Raw genomic sequence first — 16,644 nt, 5'->3', positions numbered from 1 at the left:
AAAGAAAGATCAATATTTTAGGGACAAATGCTAACTAAAAATTATTGAGCATTCCTACTGGCCCTTGAGGATGGTGTCATATCTCAAGGGTAAGGAAAAACATTTTTGTGTGAAACCTGAGCTTTATCTTCATTGACCTGTGGGAATAGAGTAAATACGTAGAAAGATGAGTAATAAATATGTTCATTAGTCTGCCAGAGGCACAAGGTAGGAGGGTTCAATAATGTGCCTCTTATTGAATAACCTAATATACTGCTATCTTAGGATGTTTCCAATGATATTCTAAAAATACATTAATTGTGTTAATTTATAGCCTCCATCAGAGCAAATTTTGTCCAACATTTTCTGCTATACAAATTAAATGAGCAACCAGAGTATCTGAGTATGCTTAAAGTTCCAAGAAAATGTTGGTCTGGCAAAAATTTCAATCACAACGATGCACATATATCTCCGGTAACTCAACCTCAGAATTATTTTATCCTCAAAGATGATCCAGTGATTTGGAGAGGAGGAAATCACAAAAAGATATTATAGAGAAATAAAGGCCAGTTGTTTAAAAATTACTTACAGCACTTAATCTTCTTGAGCTCAGGAACATGGCAATTTTCAGAGGACACATATGGTTATGCTACACCTAATTCCACAGTGTGGTCACAGCAATGCATGCAGGGCTCACACAGGCATAATACATATTACACATGACTAGAGGGGTTCAGAGTATACAGAAAACTCAGACACTGCAGTCAAATGCTCTACCACTGAGCTATACCCCCGAAAACTCAGACACTGAACCCTCTTAATTAAAATACTTCTCATTCTATTTTTAGTGTGGTGTTCACAAAAATACACTGCTAAGTACTAATGGCATTTGGGTAAGCACACTTTTTGGTACGAACACTGCTACACTGGTGAGAAAAAATCTTGCCATCATTTCTGTGCCTAACAGGAATTATTAGGCATTAATGGAAAGACTGAGAAACTGCAAAAATTCTGGAAAAAAATAAACAAAAGTCTTGAAGAATCTAGATTATTAAAGCCTCACAGTGTTTAAATTGACTCTATACAACATTAATTAATTCTTGATTACTTAAACAAATAATAAAAAATAACCCAGGAAAAAGTTCATAAAAATTTGGGTATTACCTTCAGAGTGCATCATTGTTTCTTCTCAGATAAGGGAGTTGGTAAAAGTGACAAAATCAAGTATTCTTTGGTGAAGTGGCAAGAATTCCATGCAACTGCCATCTTACTTCCAACCTACAAACCACAGGGACAATCAGAGGAGCTAAGGAAGAAAAACTTTCAAATTCAAAGTTTATTGACAAGAGCTTATAAGCAATTAATTATATACTTTCAATGATCACCTATATGACAAGAATAAAAAGTACCCTGCTCCATGGAATAGAATGGTATAGAAAGTAATTTGTTTTAAAACCTAGTCAAAGTTTCTCCAAGGACCTTCCTTTAAACAGAAGGAAAAAAACTGAAGGAATATCAATATTAACCAATAAAATTCCAAGATTTGGAAATAACTGGCAACAATTTCACAGTTACAAATATTTATTTTTTATTTCTTTAATTTTGTTCAGTTAGCCAACAGATAGTACAATATTAGTTTTTGATGTAGTGTTCAATGATTCATTAGTTGTGTATAACACCCAGTGCTCATCATAACATGTCCCTCCTTAATACCCATCACCTGGCTAGCCTACCCCCCACTCCCTCTCTTCTAAAAAAAAAATTTAATACAATATATACTTGAATCCATTACTCAAATATCTAGAAAATTTCTCTTTGAGTGACAAGAAAAAAATTCTGTATGAATTATTGTGACTGGGTTAACAAGCAAATTAAAACACTGAGTTATTCCCATAAATACAAACCATTGTTCAACTTCTATTATATTTTCTTTATCTAAAAAATAATTGACAACTAATTAATTATAATATCTTTTTAATTATCTACTTGACCTCAATGGACTATGCCTCACTCACAAGACTGCAGCATCTTAGGAAATCATATGAATGGCTTAAGGGTAGACAAAAATGTGACTCATCGGTCTCAATACTCATGTGCAGGTTCCCCAGTGTCTGGTTATTATGAGTGTATACATGCTGCCAGCCAAGCACTCAAAGAATTACCATGTCATTTCCAAATCAGATATTTATAGATCTCTGTATAATCTTTTTCTCCTAATGTATGCAATAAGTTTAGGTTTAAAATACGACAGACCTAGCTGTTACTATTACCTCATTAACTGAACTTTATCCATAATTTTTTGCATTATATGGTCCTTTGGCAGACCTCAGCTCACAGAATTGTTTCTGTCACTCATTTTTTTTCAGATTTTAATGAAATCCACTTTTTAATTCATCATTGATCCAGTCACATTTATAAAAAGGATACTGATCCTAAGATATGTGACAAACACTAAGCACTCCAGATTCTCTCTCCCTGCGACACACTCACCCCTACTACTTAATCATGGAGACTAGTCATCACAGTCAATGACAGCCTAACAACTGATTAGTACAGTCAGGATTTTACTATCATATGAATGTTTGAGTATCCCAAGAGGAATGCCAGTATTTTCAGGACAAAATGTTTACTGATGTAATTCTCTTTTTAAAAAGATTTTATTTATTTATTTGACAGAAAGAGAGAGTGAGAGAAAGAGAAGCAGCATGGTGAGGGGCAGAGGGAAGGGAAGAAGCAGATTCCCCACTGAGCAAGAATCCTGATGTGGGACATGATCGAACCTGGGACTCCAGGATCATGACCTGAGCCAAACACAGAAGCATAACTGAGCCATCCAGGGACACCCCCCAATGGAATTCTCTCAAGAAGAAGGAATAAATTATATGAGACCCATATAGTGGTTCATGTCAACCTGTTAAAATAGAGTAAAATATGGAAAGATGTGATGTCCATTTGTCAAACATGCGTAATACAGAAGAGATTATAATATACCTTCATATCAAATGAACTCATATTACTTTACTAGGATGTTTCTGCTATTATTCAAAGAGAGAAGTCATAAAAATCCTGGAAATAAAAGAGACAAAATATTTCACATTTCATCAGATAAATAATAACTCACATTGCCTGGATTAACAGATACTTCACAAAACCAATTATCTACTTGACTACAGAAAAATATTTTTAAAATAAGCCATAAAAGTATACTTATTTAAAATTGGTTGTTACCCTTGGAATCCATTGTTTTGGTCCATCTCAGAAAAGAAACTGATAAAAATGACACAATCAGCACTTCTTTGTTATGGTGATGAGTATTCTATGTAATTAAAAAATCACATTCCACAAAAACACAAGAAATTTAAAAATTGGTGAAACAAAGTCTTCCCAGTTGAATGTTTACTGATAATAGATAAGTAAGGAATCAAAGATGTTCCCTTGACCATCTACATAACTAGAAAAATTGTTCTTTCCTCAGGAAAAAAGTAGTATAGAAAATCAAATTTTCTGGGGCACCTGGGTGGCTCAGTGGGTTAAAGCCTCTGCCTTCAGCTCAGGTCATGGTCCCAGGGTCCTGAGATCAAGCCCCACATCGGGCTCTCTGCTCAGCAGGGAGCCTGCTTCCTCCTCTCTCTCTCTGTCTGCTTCTCTGCCTACTTGTGATCTTTGCCTGTCAAATAAATAAATAAAATCTTAAAAAAATTTAAAAAAAAAGAAAATCAAATTTTCTAAAACTTCGGTCTCAAAGCTGACCCAAAGCCCACCTCCCAAGCATTACTAACTAAAATTATAACTTATCTTTATACACATAAACCCACTGATGGAATATGGATGTTAGGCAATGATGTCACCATAAAATTCCAAGATTTGGAAATTTAATCTTTTTATGTTAAAATGTTCAGTGAAATATCTCATTTAATCTGCCATCAAATATCTAGAAAATTTCTCCCTGAGTGAGGAGAAAAAAGAAAAAAGAAGCTCTATTCTTGAAACTAGCCTAAAAAGCAAATTAAAACATAGTAAGATCATCCAATAAACATGATATGCTTACTCTTCAACTTTCTCATATTATATTTAAGAGATAAATGGCAAGCAAAAACATGAATAATTTATTTCTATCTAATAAAACCTAAATACGTTGATTCTCACAAATTACTGTGACTGAGAAAATGGTGTAAATGGCTCAAGACTAGACACAGTCTTTTCCCAGTATTCACTACTCATGTTTTTGCATACACTGCTTACTGTGGGTGTATGAAGGCTATCAGGCAAGCACTCAGAGTTGCTATGTCATTCTGCAGTGGTTATTTATGTACCACTCATGTCCTCTAGCATTTGATATCATGCTAGCTCTCCAATGCCATAATCCTTTTTATTTGGTACCACTTGCTGACCAAATTGAATTCTCTTTCACATTTTTTGTCTAGTACCATGCTCCTCAGCTTATAGAACTGATTTTTGTCACTCATTTTATTCAGATTTCAACAAGACCAATTTGTGAAGCCATCATTCTTCTAAGCACATTTGCAAAAGTGATTTTAATCCTGAGATATATGGCAGACACTGAATACTCAGGATTCTGTTTCCCTAGGACACACTGAATCATACTATTCAGTTATGGAGACTTGCCACTACAGTCAAGGGTCTAGCCTCATGACTGATGAGCTTTGTCAAAATTGTATCAGTAGAGGTTATAATTTCCTGAGAGGAATGACAATACCTTCAGAAAAAAAAAATGCTTACCAGCATAAAAATTCCCACTGGCCCTTGAGAATGGGATGCAGAATTCCTCCCAAACTTTCCTTCATTTCACGTCTCAAAAGAAACATAGGCAGTAACCTCTTAGATATCAGACACAGAAACTTCTTTCAAGATAGGTCTCCAAAGGCAAAGGAAACAAAAGTGAAAATGAACTTTTGGGACTTCATCAAGATCAAAAGCTTCTGCACAGCAAAGAAAACAGTCAACAAAACAAAGAGGCAACTCACGGAATGGGAGAAGATATTTGCAATTGACAGTACAGACACAAGGTTGATATCCAGGATCTATAAAGAACTTCTCAAACTCAACACACACAAAACAGATAATCATATCAAAAAATGGGCAGAAGATATGAACAGACACTTCTCCAATGAAGACATACAAATGGCTATCAGGCTCACGAAAAAATGTTCATCATTACTAGCCATGAGGGAGATTCAAATTAAAACCACATTGGGATACCACCTTACACCAGTTAGAATAGCCAAAATTAGCAAGACAGGAAACAACATGTGTTGGAGAGGATGTGGAGAAAGGGGAACCCTCTTACACTGTTGGTGGGAATGCAAGTTGGTGCAGCCACTTTGGAGAACAGTGTGGAGATTCCTCAAGAAATTAAAAATAGAGCTTCCCTATGACCCTGCAATTGCACTCCTGGGTATTTACCCCAAAGAAACAGATGTGGTGAAAAGAAGGGCATCTGTACCCCAATGTTCATAGCAGGAATGGCCACGATCGCCAAACTGTGGAAAGAACCAAGATGCCCTTCAACAGACAAATGGATAAGGAAGATGTGGTCTATGTACACTATGGCGTATTATGCCTCCATCAGAAAGGATGGATACCCAACTTTTGTAGCAACATGGACGGGACTGGAAAAGATCATGCTGAGTGAAATAAGTCAAGCAAAGAGTCAATTATCATATGGTTTCACTTATTTGTGGAGCATAACAAATAACATGGAGGACATGGGGAGATGGAGAGAAGAAGGGAGTTGAGGGAAACTGGAAGGGGAGGTGAACCATGAGAGACTATGGACTCTGAAAAACAATCTGAGGGTTTTGAAGGGGAAGGGGGTAGGAGGTTGGGGGAACCAGGCAGTGGGTATTATGGAGGGCACATATGACATGGAGCACTGGGTGTGGTGCAAAAGCAATGAATTCTGTTATGCTGAAAAGAAATTTTAAAAAAAGCTGTACATAAAAAAAAGAAAAGAAACAAAAGCTTTTATATGAAACCAAGTTCTATATCCATGCTGAAGTTAGTATAGAATAAAATTATGGAAAGATGAGAAGTATACATGTCCATTGGTATCATTCTCAACACAAGAGGTTTACTATGCATAACTATATTATAATACTATTTTTCAACTAGGCCCTTCTGATGTAATTTAAAAGAGAAAGCATATAAATCCTGGGGGAAATATACACAGAAGCCTCAGATAACCCAGAAAAAATAGGCTTCACATTTTTGGATTAAGAGACTCTTCAAAATTACGTGTAATCTTGTTTGCCGACAATAAACAAGAAATAACCTAAATTATAATAAATACTAAATTTAATTAAAAATTGTAAAGTTACTCTGGAGTCCATTGTTCTGCTTATTCTCATAGAAGAGAACTAGTAACAATGACAAAATCAGCAGTTCATTGAAGCAGTGGTAGAAATTTTATCACCAATTTCAATTATCATCTATATTCTATAAAATATACTGGGAAATTAAGAAAGTTGACAAGCAAAACCACTATAATTGAAAGTTTACTAGCAACAAGTTATAAAAAAATACACCACATATATTCATCTGACTCTCTAAATAACCAGAAAAAATACGTTCACTAATTGAAACAGGGTAGTGTTGAAGGTAACAAGACTTTGGTTCCAAAGTTTCCCCAAATGGCCTCCATCAGCACTGGGCATTAAACGAGTATCTCTCTTTCAACACTAAATATGAAACTCACTAACAAAATATGAATATTAGGCAATAAAATCTACCCAAAACACCAAGATTGAAAATACGAACATTTTATAATTAAAAATGTTTAGTGCAGCATCTACTTGAGTCCACAGATCAAATGTCTAGAACATTTCTGATTGGGAGACAGGGGAAAAAGAATTATCTAATTCTTGTGACCTTATCAGCAAGGAAATTAAAATCTTTTGACAAATGGAAACTCCTCTTCAACTTCCATATTTCTTTTACTTAAGAGATAAATAAGTAAAGACTCATATACTTTACCTTATCTAGTTGATCTGTCAATTGCTCTTCATTCTAAAGATTTTGGCTTGTAAGAGAAATGTATGAATGGCTCAAAGGTAGGCATAATCATTTACTACTTGTCTGTCTCCTCACATGTTGGTTCTCCAGGGTTCAGTTACTATGAATGTATGGAGGTTGCCAGCCCAGCACTCAAAGAGTTGCCATGTCGTTCCTAAATTAGAAATTGAAAGATCCTTGTATAATTTAGTACTGTTAATATATGCAATCAGGGTAGAATTCAATTACTATATTCCATATTATTCATACCAGATGACCAAACTCAACTTCCCTCCATATTTTTTGCCTAGCATGATCTCTTGTGCTGGACCTCAGTTCACAGAAGCAACTTTTTCACTAATTTTGTTTGGACTTCAATAAGAATCAAAGATCCAGACACATTAAAAAAAAAATCTTGATCCTGACATAAGTGGCAAACACTGAGCACTCCCAATTACTTCACCCTGGGACATACTAAACCATAGTTTTTATTCATGGAGACCAGGCATCACAGTTAATGATCTGACTTCATGGTTGACTAGCACAGCCAGAGTCTTAGCGTAATAGAAGTGTTATAGTGTCTTAAGAGAAATATCAGTATCTTCAGGACAAAATGCTTACTGGCGGTAGAATTCCAACTGGCTCTTGAGGATGAGATGGGATGATTATTCCCAATATTTTCTTCTTTTTCACATTTCAAGAGAGAGGGATCATTTTTTATTCATAATAAACCAAGATTTTAGTTTCCATTGGCCTGTGAAAGTAGAGTAAAAATAAGAAAATATGAGAAGTATACATGTCCATTTGTCAACCATGGAAAAGACTGAATGGTTCCTTATTTACCTGCATATAAAATATACTAATTTGCTACTTTACTAGGATTTTTTCTGATATTATTCTTGGAAATAAGTGAGACAGAAGCCCCAGATGACTCCAAAAATTATTAAACCTAACCCTGGTTAGTTTCACAGAACTTTTGCAAAACCAATTATTAACTAGTTAAAAAAAAAGTGTGCACTTGCTGTGATGAGCAACAGGTGTTGTATGAAACTTCTGAATGACTATATTGCACATTCAAAACTGATATTACACTGTATGTTAACCAACCAGAATTTAAATAAAAATTAAAAAAATAAATGAGTGATCCATGAAAAATAAATTTATTAAAAGTTGAGAAGACAGGGACACCTGGGTGGCTCAGTGGGTTAAGCCGCTGCCTTCGGCTCAGGTCATGATCTCAGGGTCCTGGGATCGAGTCTCTATTGGGCTCTCTGCTCGGCAGGGAGCCTGCTTCCCTCTCTCTCTCTCTCTCTCTCTCTGCCAGCCTCTCTACCTATCTGTTATCTCTCTCTGTCAAATAAATAAAATAAAATCTTAAAAAAAAAAGTTGAGAAGACATACAAATGGCTATTCAGACACATGAAATAATGTTCATCATCACTAGCCATCAGGGAGATTCAAATTAAAACCACATTGAGATACCACCGTATACCAGTTAGAATGGCCAAAATTAGCAAGACAGGAAACAACATGTGTTGGAGAGGATGTGGAGAAAGGGGAACCCTCTTACACTGTTGGTGGGAATGCAAGTTGGTGCAGCCACTTTGGAGAACAGTGTGGAGATTCCTCAAGAAATTAAAAATAGAGCTTCCCTATGACCCTGCAATTGCACTCCTGGGTATTTACACCAAAGAAACAGATGTGGTGAAAAGAAGGGCATCTGTACCCCAATGTTCATAGCAGCAATGGCCACGATCGCCAAACTGTGGAAAGAACCAAGATGCCCTTCAATGGACAAATGGATAAGGAAGATGTGGTCTATATACACTATGGAGTATTATGCTTCCATCAGAAAGGATAAATACCCAACTTTTGTAGCAACATGGATGGGACTGGAAGAGATTATGCTGCGTGAAATAAGTCAAGCAGAGAGAGTCAATTGTCATATGGTTTCACTTATTTGTGGAGCATAACAAATAACATGGAGGACATGGGGAAATGGAGAGAAGAAGGGAGTTGAGGGAAATTGGAGGGGGAGGTGAACCATGAGAGGCTATGGACTCTGAAAAACAATCTGAGGGTTTTGAAAGGGAGGGGGGTGGGAGGTTGGATGAGCCTGGTGGTGGTAGTATTATGGAGGGCACGTATTGCATGGAGCACTGGGTGTTGTGCATAAACAATGAAATCTGTTACACTGAAAAGAAATTAAGTTTTTCAAAAAAGCCTAAAAAATTTGTAATGTTATCTTTGGAAATCAGTGTTCTGGTCATTTCTAGAAAGGGGTATTTGTAAAAGTAACAACATCAACATTTCCTGTGGTGTAGAAAGAACAATTTCAGGCAATTTCAAAGTCACTTCCAAACAATAATGCTTGGGGGAAGCATTGAAAAGAAAACCTTCCTAATTAAATATCTATAATTAACAGGTTCCAAGGAATTAAATATATAGATATGCATGAGACAACCTACCTGACAAGAAAATTATATTCACTCCTTGAAAGAGAGTAGCATAGAACGTCATCTTTTATTTAGAAGACAATGGTGTCAAAATTTCCCCAATTATCCCCCTTAGTGTCATCCATTATGACTATAATCCACCTTTAAATACTTATAAAATCAGCTGAAGAAATATCAGCCAGTGAAATATATCTTGAATACCAAGAATGAGAAATTTATTTATTTAATTATTTAAAAAATGTTTCATGTACTATCTACCTGAACCCTTTACTCTAACGTCTAGAAAATTGCCCCTTGGATGATAAGAAGAAGAAGGAAAAAAAGCTATTCCACTTCCCATGACTATATCACCAATCTAATTAAAATACATTCTAAAACATTCACAGGAATAAAATCAACTCGAAAATCATCATTCATTTGTTCTACTTGAGATAAAGGACAAATGAGACTCACAAGTTCTTTCAAATAGGTTCTCTAATAGATCTCAATATACTGCTCCTCATTCAGAAGAGTAATCTAAGAAAATAGCATGAATGACTTAAGGGTATGTACAGCCATTTTCCACTGAGTTCATTATTCATGAGTTGGTTATCCATGGTCTGTTTACTATGAGTACATAGATGCTACCCATGTGGCAAATAAAATGGTGCCATTTTCCCCAACAATTAGATACTTGTAGACAACTATAGAATTACTTTCCCTTAATTTATGCATTCTGGTTAGCTTTCAAATACCCTGTTGGTACTACTACCTCATCAACTGAATTCTCCAGAGTTTATGCCTTGCATGGTCCCTATCCTGGAGTTCAGCTTATAGAAGTGATTTGTTACTTATTTTGTTAAGATTTCTACAAGACCCATTTTTGAAGACTTTACTGATAGAAGCACATTTATAAAATAGATATTTAGAATGAGAGCTGTGATAGATACTAGAGCAATCAGGATTCTATCAACCTGGGAAATGCTGACCCAGCCTCATGGCTGACTAGCATAGCCAGTCTTATTGGAGTGTTACGATTCACTAAGAGGGATGTCAGCACTTTCAGGACAAAATGCTTACTGATGTTAAAATTCCCAATGGCCCTTAAGGATGGGAGGCAGAATTACTCTCAATACTTTTCTTCATGTCATACATCAAGGAGAAGGAATAAACCATCTATATGAAACCCAGTGTTTGGTCCACACTTGCCTGTGGTAAAAGTATAAATGTGGAAATCTAAAAGGTATATATGACCATCTGCCAAAATGGCAAAAGACAAGGCTTACTATGTACCTTTATGTAAAAATATACTAATTTATTATACCTGTAGGATGTTTCTGATTATTTGAAGTAGGGGAAAGAATAAAATATGGAAAATAAGGGAGTCTGAAGCTTCACATAACCCAATGGATTATTGATGCTAATAATAGTTTGTATTAACTGTCCACTAACTCAATTAAATTTTTGATTACTTAAAAAATAATAAGAGAGATACATAAATTTACTATAAACTGTGTGTTGTATCAGGGGTCAATTGTTTCTTTCCTTTCCAGATAAGGGAGCATTTCAAAATAAGCACTTCATTGGTGCAGTGATGAAAGTCCATGGAATTCTAATACTACACTCAGTCTACAAATTACATAGGAAAACAGAGAAATTGCAAAACAAAATTTTCCTAGTGGAATATTTAGTATAAAAAGTTATAAGAATTCATAATGGATAGTCATTGGACCATCTGATGACAAGAATGACTATGCTCAAATTTTGATCAAAGTAGTACAGAAATAATTGCTTCTAAGATATTTTTCTCAAAAATTTCCCAGCACGCTCATACAAAATCATGTATTATAACTAGAGTGTCTCTATAAACACATTAGAAACCCACTGATGATATATGAAAGTGGCCAATGAAATTCATGTAAGAATCCAATAATTTTAAATATAATCATCTCACATCTAAAAATGTTTAACCTAGCATGTAGTTGAAGCCATCACTTGAAAGTATATGAAATTTCTTGCTCAGGTTATAGAAAAAAATAAAACATGTGTAAACAACTGATCCAATCATCCCTAGTGACTGGGATGACAAGCAAATTAAAATATGAAGATTGTACATAGGGTACCTACTTTTCAATTTAAATACAATTGTTCCACTTAATAGAAAATAATAAATAAAATTTAATAGTATCTTTGGATTTTAATAATCCAGTCACACTAGAGACACTGATCATGACTCAGAAGATTCTGGCAATTCAAACATATAAATAGATCAAAGGTAGTCACAGAATTTATCATTTAAGTGGTGATCCACAGGATCTATTTATGACTTATAGATACTTATCTTGTAGACTTGTAGGTACTGGCAGCCAAAAGTTATAGTAACATTCTGCAATTGGTTATATAGACCTTTCTACAGTTCATTTCCTCTAGCACATGCCAGCATGTTATTTTTCAAATACCACAGTACTTTTTTTTTTTTTGGTAATACTTGTGGACCAAATTAAAATTCCCTTCACATTTTTGTTTAGCATAATCTATGGGTTGGAATGCCTTCACTTATAGAAGTTATTTTTGTTACTCACTGCGTTCATATTTCAACAAGATCCATCTGTGGAGTCATAATTTATCCAGGAACATTTATAGAAGCAACCATCAGAATGAGATACATGGTGACACTGAGCACTCAGGATTTTCTTACCCTAGGAGACCTTGATCCATACTAACTTGATCATGGAGACCAGAATCACTGATGACCCAGATCTAATCTTACTGATTAGAATAGCCAGAGTCTCATTGTCATTGAAGTGCCACAATGCCATGAGAGAAATATCAGTGTTTTCAGGACAAAATGCTTACTGATGTGAGAATTTCCATTGGCATTTGAAGATATTTTGGCAGAACTATACATGAAGAGCTCCTTTATGTAATACAACAAAGGATAAACTTATGAAACCCACTTCTGTCCACCTTGAACTATAGTAAAAAATACACATCATACATTTTGTCAACCAAGCAAAAGACAGTAAAATCCACTGCATATATACAATTAAATTTAACTATATAAATTAACTTACTATGATATTTTTAAATATTTTAAGAAGAAAAGAGCAAAAATACTGGAAATTTTAAAAAAGAGAGCATGAATAGATTATAAGGCCTCATAGTACAATAGAAAGAGAAGAGAAAATCAGCAGATGCCAAAAAAGGATTAAAAATCATGATGTAGTAGTCTCACAAAGATTTTAAATTTGTGATGATAAACATGTATTTTGTAACCACAAGATCTATAGAAACAAAATAAAGCTAACTTCAGACAACAAGGAGAATTTGTAAAAAAAAAAAAAAAAAGAAAGAAAGAAACTTTAAAATGATATAAAATTCTCACCAGATGGGCTCATTATTCATGTAGACAAAACAGGAAAATATTAAAAGAATTTAGTATGAATCAATGGATTTTATCTAATCATGGGAAAAAGAACTTAACCTAAAACAGTCACAAAAATAACATGATAAATTAAGATTCTCAATATGACATCATTAGAAATATGGTAACATAATGAAAGTCAAACAGAAAACTACATTGGTAATATAAACCTAAAAATATGATTTCACTAACAAAAACAAAAATTATTCATCTGACATTTCAGTAAAAAAAGGATATTTGGAAAACAAATGAGAAAAGTTCAATTCCATTAACATTTTATAAATAATTGACTATAGAAAGTAATGGATAGATACTTATATATGTAGAAAGTTAAATATGAGTGAAATTAATCAAAGTATAATATATTGGTTATATAAAGCTTCCTGAATTCACAATAAGTAATCATATATCTGAATATTAATATCTAACATATGGGAATGTGAATCATGACACATTGTATGACCTAAATATAAGAGATACACTTCAGGGGCACCTGGGTGGGTCCGTTGGTTAAGTGTCTGCTTTGGCTCCAGTCATGATCCCAGGGTCCTGTGATCATGCCCTGCATTGGGCTCCCTGCTTGTCAGGAGGCCTGCTTCTCCCTCTCCATCTCCCACTGTTTGTATACCCTCTCTCTCTGTGTGTCTCTGTGTTAAATAAATAAAATCTTTAAAAAAGATAGAGATAGACTTCAATAAAATCTACTACCTTCCATGGAAACTAAAAATGTTACTGAATATATTGTTCCAAATATAAATTTGATAAAATGTGGACCGAGAGCCTCAGGTAACATTCAAAACAACTACACTTGAAAGAACAAGACCACAAAACCATGAGATTGTCATCATCAAAAGTGACCCTGCAAGAACACTAGCAACTGAAGGAACATGGCTACCTGAACTGTACAAAAAACATTTAAAAGCACAGTTAATAGGACAAACACAGTGCAGTATACTCCACTGGAAAAAACAAATCCAAAAAGGACTGGGAAATATCAACACCAAGAAATTTAGGAAAATAAATATTTCATAAAGTAAATCATTTGGCTAAAGATTCACAGTTATAATTATTGGAGATCAATAATACGATGTAAAAATAAAGCTGAAATACACACATAAAAATAAATCTAACTCAAGGAGAAATGCCAAATGAAACAAAAAAAGTCCGTCACTAAAAAATTCATGATTTCTTTTGGGACTTCATCAGAATCAAAAGCTTCTGCACAGCAAAGAAAACAGTCAACAAAACAAAGAGGCAACCCACGGAATGGGAGATGATATTTGCAAATGACAGTACACAAGGTTGATATCCAGGATCTATAAAGAAGTCCTCAAACTCAACACACACAAAACAGATAATCATATCAAAAATGGACAGAAGATTTGAACAGACACTTCTCCTATGAAGACATACAAATGGCTAGCAGACACAGGCAAAAAATGTTCATCATCACTAGCCCTCAGGGAGATTCAAATCAAAACCACATTGAGATATCACCTTACACCAGTTCGAATGGCCAAAATTAGCAAGACAGGAAACAACATGTGTTGGAGGGGATGTGGAGAAAGGGGAACCCTCTTCCACTGTTGGAGGGAATGCAAGTTAGTGCAGCCTCTTTGGAGAACAGTATGGAGATTCCTCAAGAAATTAAAAATAGAGCTTCCCTATGACTCTGCTATTGCACTACTGGGTATTTACCCCAAAGATACAGATGTCGTGAAAAGAAGGGCCATCTCTACCCCAATGTTTATAGCAGCAATGGCCTTGGTCGCCAAACTGTGGAAAGAACAAAGATGCCCTTCAACGGAAGAATGGATAAGGAAGATGTGGTCCAAATACACTATGGAGTATTATGCCTCCATCAGAAAGGATGAATACCCAACTTTTGTATCAACATGGACGGGACTGGAAGAGATTATGCTGAGTGAAATAAGTCAAGCAGAGAGAGTCAATTATCATATGGTTTCACTTATTTGTGGAGCAAAACAAATAGAATGGAGGACATGGGGAGATGGAGAGGAGAAGGGAGTTGGGGGAAATTGGAAGGGGAGGTGAATCATGAGAGACTATGGACTCTGAAAAACAATCTGAGGGCTTTGAAGTGGCGGGGGTGTGGGAGGTTGGGGTACCAGGTGGTGGGTATTATAGAGGGCACAGATTGCATAGAGCACTAGGTGTGGTGCAAAAATAATGAATACTGTTATGCTGAAAATAAATAAAAATAAATTTTAAAAATTCATGATTTCTAAAAATGAAAAAAATAAACAGCATATATGGAAACACAGAAAATAAAAAAAGACAAAAAATTTTGCAGTACAAAGTGTGAAGATGAGAGAAAGAAAAATCACACAAATACTATAACACATCTAGTAAATAAAAAGTTGAAAAAAAAAATCATTTATACTGTGATCCTACCTAAGCAAGTGAAGATGACAGGCAGACTCAAAAAAAGAAGATACACATTTAAAGGGGAAAATGAAATAAGAGGCAAAGAAACACACTCTAAAAAGATGGTATATCCCAGGCAGGGTAGACAGAAATGCAAAAAGATCAAGACCCAAATGACACTAAATATACTAGACAACCACAAGGAAACATAACAGCATATTATGTGTCCTCTGCCACGCAACAGATGAAGAAGCCTGCCCCACCCCTAGCCTTGGATAGTCCTCCAGGCTCCTATCCAAAACCCAAGCACGGGGGATCCACAAGACACAAACATTGATGTCACAAGGCCAGGTTGCTCTTGGGACAATGGTTCTAGCTGCTTCAGTCTCTACCCAGGGCTTCCTCGGGGCCCCCATGTGCCACAGCCCTGTGACATCCCTCCCACGTCCCTGTAAACCTTCACACTGGCCAAAGTCTACAGGGTGGACGCACTCGCCCAGGGGATGCGATCAGAGTCACCGACCTTGCCCAGGCCCAGAGCCCCCTGAGCCTGCCCAGAAAGCATGGTGGGCTGTGTGAACTCTGATGCAGAGCAGCTAAGGAGGAAGCTTGTCTCATGCCTGGCCCAGGGCCCTCCTCCCATCCTGTATCCAAAACCTCTCAGCCCTGGAACAGACAAGGCAAAAGGACAAGGGAGGGGCAGAGGCCCCCTCCACTACAGGAGGGGACAGGTCTTCCTTTGCCATGGAGATGTTCCCAGGTGCCATCTCAATGTGCCGAGCACTACGAGCTCCAGCAATATTCTCAGGTGGCCTGGGTGCAGAACCACGTGCTGGAACTCATTCCCAGTGAGGACGACAGTAAAGATTGGTACTCATTTTGTTCAGATTTCTAAGGAATGCATTTGTAGGGAGTCATCACCAATCTGAGATCATCTAAGGACATGGTACGTGAAAAGGGTAGGGCTAAAGCCTGGGACAGCCACTGAGTTCAGGCATGTCGGCCCTCATGAAAACAAATGGCTAGGCCAAAGTATGGCCAGGGGAGCGATCCTTGGTACAGAAGGCCGCAGGAATGACCAGGGCAGGAGGTGAAAGGGGCAATCCACTTACTGCAGACAAGGCTACTCTAAGATAACCGCAAACCACACCTCATGGCTCTAAAGGCCCATCCTCTCCAGGCAGGCCAGGTATCGAGAATCAGGCAAATGGGACTCACTGATGTCTACAACACCCATGTCCAGCCAACACCACCTGGGGCATGGGGAGAAGTGACAGGAGCTCCACAGCAAGGTGGACACGTCTGCGGAGGACCAAGTCACAGACAGAAGTGGGGATAATCTGTTCCACCTCACCCTACAACGGGGGGCTGGTGCCGGGACTGAGGACCAATGCCTACATACGGAGG

The 16,644-nt window shown here is 36.4% G+C and overlaps 1 long non-coding RNA gene, 1 other non-coding gene and 1 pseudogene across 6 annotated transcripts in view; all 3 read right to left on the bottom strand.

Moving 5' to 3' along the window:
* LOC116583975 overlaps positions 1–16,644 on the bottom strand; it is a 62,397-nt gene that overhangs the window by 29,287 nt on the left and 16,466 nt on the right. For 2 of the 5 annotated variants that reach the window (XR_004282994.1, XR_004282998.1), the window contains one exon: positions 1,144–1,257. The exons of 1 other annotated variant lie outside the window; for it this stretch is intronic. This is a non-coding gene — a long non-coding RNA (uncharacterized LOC116583975). Of the gene's footprint in view, positions 1–1,143; positions 1,258–8,287; positions 8,308–16,474; positions 16,491–16,644 lie in introns of those variants that run through there. 2 more of the 5 variants (XR_004282997.1, XR_004282996.1) reach the window with 2 other exon arrangements.
* LOC116583981 lies at positions 2,301–2,383 on the bottom strand (annotated as a pseudogene).
* LOC116583980 lies at positions 16,072–16,164 on the bottom strand. The gene has a single exon (XR_004283003.1). It is a non-coding gene; the product is annotated as a small nucleolar RNA SNORD116 (small nucleolar RNA).

This window comes from Mustela erminea, unplaced genomic scaffold (genome assembly GCF_009829155.1).
Source record: "Mustela erminea isolate mMusErm1 unplaced genomic scaffold, mMusErm1.Pri scaffold_40_arrow_ctg1, whole genome shotgun sequence".
In the NCBI taxonomy this organism is placed as follows: Eukaryota; Metazoa; Chordata; class Mammalia; order Carnivora; family Mustelidae; genus Mustela; species Mustela erminea.
This window is presented reverse-complemented; position numbering and strand designations above follow the sequence as displayed.